Here is a 3,865-nt window from a genome sequence, read left to right on the forward strand (position 1 = left end):
AGAGGAGCACGCCAACAACGGACTTAAGAACTAAGACAGCAGCCGTTTGCAGACACGAAGAAGTTACCAACTGCGACGGCGGCAGCGGCAGCGACCGCGACGCCGGCGCAGTGCCAGCTTAAAAAGCTCCAACAACTTACCAACAGCAGGCCAAGGCAAAGTCAAAGTCAAGGCAGCAACAACAGCAGCAGCGGCAGTTGGAAGCTTTACACAGTCTTCGTGCCAGTCGACGTCGACGTCGACGCTGCGCAAGCGCAGACACGAAAAGTGCCGTGGTCTTCGTTGCCATCGTCTTCGTTTTCGTCTTCGTCTTTGTCGTTATCGTATCTGCTGCTGCTGCTGTTGCTGCTCTTGTTGTTGTTGTTGTTGTTATTATTTTCTTGCACTATGTTAATGTGGTCGCTGCTGCGACTGCGTCGTGGCTTTGGCTGCTGCTGTCGTCGTCGTCGTTGTTGTTGTTGTTGTCTTGTGCTTTATTTGTTTCTTTAATTATGAGTGTCAGTTGGGGACAGTTGCAAGCGCAGATTAAAGCAGATAAACATAACCTATACACACACACACACACATACACACTTGCACATCTGCAATGTAAACGACTGCGTTTGAATTTTTCACTTTTCTCACTGTGGCAAAATGAACCGATTTTCGTTTCGCTTCCGCAATCGCAATCGTTGGGCAATCGCTTCAATTTCATGTTGCACACTACTCGCTAGTTGCGGCCTGACTGAATCTTCTTCTTGCCTGCCCCTTAGAACAATTCTACTCCAAAAATAAACAAAGCGGCATCGCTAATTGAATAATGCGCTTTGGTGTCTTCTGTTTTGCTCTGTCCTCTCTCCCTTCTCCTCAGACTCATCCTCCTCCTCCTCCTCCTCATCCTCATGCTGTCCGTTCAGTTGAAAAATTTAAAATTATAATTTAATGGCCTTAAATTGGTCGCTTGGGGTGTAATTTTCGCATTTGAGTTCATTTCGAGCACTCACCAAGAGTCGCTGGGCTCAAGAAATTGGCGCAGAAAGAGTGATTTTGTCCGGCTTTGATTGTGACTTTGGGTCGATCGAGAAGTTTGCATATTAATAGGCGTATTAGAATCTGAAATAGACATCCTATTTTTCAATGACATGAATACTAATTGCTCATAAATTTAAACAATTTCAAAGAATTTAGCTAATATTCGATATTATTATTTTTACTTTAACTTATGCAAATTTCATAAATACTATGTATTTATAAAAAATTAATTTAAAAAAAAAACTTTCAATATTTTAAAGGATTATTAATTGCTACTTTGGTAACCTATTTAATTAACTTATTGATTCTATATTAAAGATCTGCTTCAATCATTTCAGATTTTAATTTACAATTCCTTAGAAATTTTTTTCTCTTTTATATAAGACACATTTTATTAACATTTATAAATATATTTTAAATTTATATATTTTACAAACACTCTTTGTAAGTAGAGATTTTTTTAAATTAAATCAACTTTGAAGTATTTTATGCCAATACTCTATATTACATAACCACATTTCTCCAATCTAATCATATTTTATAAGCACTTCTTATAAATTACAAATTACTTTTTTAACACCTTGAGACTATTATGAAATATGAGAACTCACGACATTAAATTTCATATATTTCATCATATGTAATTTCCGTAATAAAACTCATTTACTTCCGCCCACATCTCTGAAACTTTTCACGCTACCCACGCATCCAAAGTATCCAAGCAATCGCCTTCGCACAAAAGCGTAAAGATCTTTTTTTTATATTGTGCCAAGTGGGCACTTGAAAGCGTTGATCTTTTCTGATTTCGTTTTCTTTCTCTCTGATCTTTGCTCAAAAATTGCTTCGATTTTGGTGAGTTTTTCTCGAATAACGCAACAAGACAGAACTTAATTCAAAGATTTATATCGAGCACCGGAAGGCGTAAGACGAAAATTGTGATTGTCTCAAAAAGCACAATAAATAAATACGCAAACTCACACACACACACTTATGCAGATATATGTATGTGTGTATAAATCGATATAGCATTTGGACAGCGCATAATTGACGCTGATTGTAGGGGAATGTTCTCGAGTTGGGTTGAGGGAACTGTGAATATGCACGACTCGAAATATAATCGACATCTCATCTATCGCAGATTCTAGTCTCCACTTAAGAGAGATGTTTTCTCAATAACGAAGGTCGTTGATTAAGCAATCTTGTTGCTCTCTTCGTTAGCAACTTTCGTGCAAGATATCAACGGAAATTCGTACTTAATGGATTACGATTTAATAAGACGCTTTGAGATATCTCAAGAAGTTAAAGCTTATGGTATACCATAAATTATAATTATCATTCGAAGAAATGCAAATTGAAATATATTTGTATATTTCTTAAAAGTTTAGATTCTCTAATTGAGTATTAAATCATATGAGAAATTAATTTAAAATCGTAGATTAACAAATGGATATTAATTAATTTCTATGTTATATAAACAATGGAGAGACCAATAATATAAATGAAATAATGTTTTTCGGAATTAATAAGTGAACGGCTATATTTCCCAATGCTTTTCTGTCGGTATCTACTACATATCATGCCTATTATAGTATATTGATGGAATATAATAAATAAAAAAATCTTTAAAGAATATATAACTATTGTATTTACATAAAATTGGATAAAAATAGTTAGTCTTATTTATTGTTAATTTATTTCACATATTTTTTCTAATAGCATCTCTCTCATCTCCTCGCACATCATTTTTTTCTATTTTCCCAGATCATTATTGCAAAGACTCGCAAAAAGCCAGCACTTATTTGAAATGTTGTAGTGGCCACTTGTTGCATGTAGTCGCCATGCCACATGCTACATGTGTGTATATATTTCAGCCACAATCACTTTGATCTTTCTGGCCAGATCTCTCCCAATTCTCTTATAGAAACGGTTTGCACTTAATGGGCTTCTCCAAAGCAAATTGCGCTAAAAACCATAAAATTGTTATTAAAGCTTTAACAGAAATAACAAATACCCACACACAAAAAGACATACACATGCTCTTCCCTTCCCCTCCCTCTGTTTGCTCCCCAGTCTAGCATTTCCCGCCCTCCGGTTAGATCTTTCACTAATAAACGGCAGCGCCATCATCATCGCATTGGCGGCACTATTAACAATGAAAAGCAAAAGTAAATCGAAATCAAAGTAGCCTGCAAATGCAATGGAGAAATGGACCCCAACTCCAGCTTGAGCTCCAACTACACAACCACAACTACAACTACAACTACAACTACAACTACAACTACAACTACAACTACAACTACAACTACAACTACACAAGTGTAGCCCCCAGCAGCTTGGCTGCTAAACAATTGAAAATTGTATTTTTGCTTTTTTTTTGTTGTGTTGTTTTTCTTTAACGTTTTTTTTTCCACTGGCGGCCAACACGTGCCGGGTCTGAAATGTGGGGAGAGTGAAGGAGGAAGGAGGGAGGGGGGCATGGTCAAGTGTGCCGGTGTTGGGGCAATGCAGCAACCTGTCGCTGCCACAACAGCAGCAGCTAGCAGCAGCCAGTGGCAGTAGCAATGTGTGGCAGAGCCACCGTTAGCTCATATCAGTGAGGCGCACACGTCTGCCCTGCCCCACAAACACATAACACAGCAGCACAACACACAACACACAAGACTCTATGGAGATCTTAAACTTTCATTTATACAATTGTCTTCAAACTGTGCAGCGGCGATTGCCGCCGCCAACTGTGGCCTCACTTTTGTGTTGTGTGCTGCTCCAAAATGAAAGTCGGAACAAAATGGATTTGCTTTTGGAATTTTTGTTCGAAAAAAAAAACAAAATACATTTGTGTAGTTGCTGCCTCCAA

The sequence above is a fragment of the Drosophila sulfurigaster genome, chromosome 3 (genome assembly GCF_023558435.1).
Source record: "Drosophila sulfurigaster albostrigata strain 15112-1811.04 chromosome 3, ASM2355843v2, whole genome shotgun sequence".
Classification (NCBI taxonomy): domain Eukaryota; kingdom Metazoa; phylum Arthropoda; class Insecta; order Diptera; family Drosophilidae; genus Drosophila; species Drosophila sulfurigaster.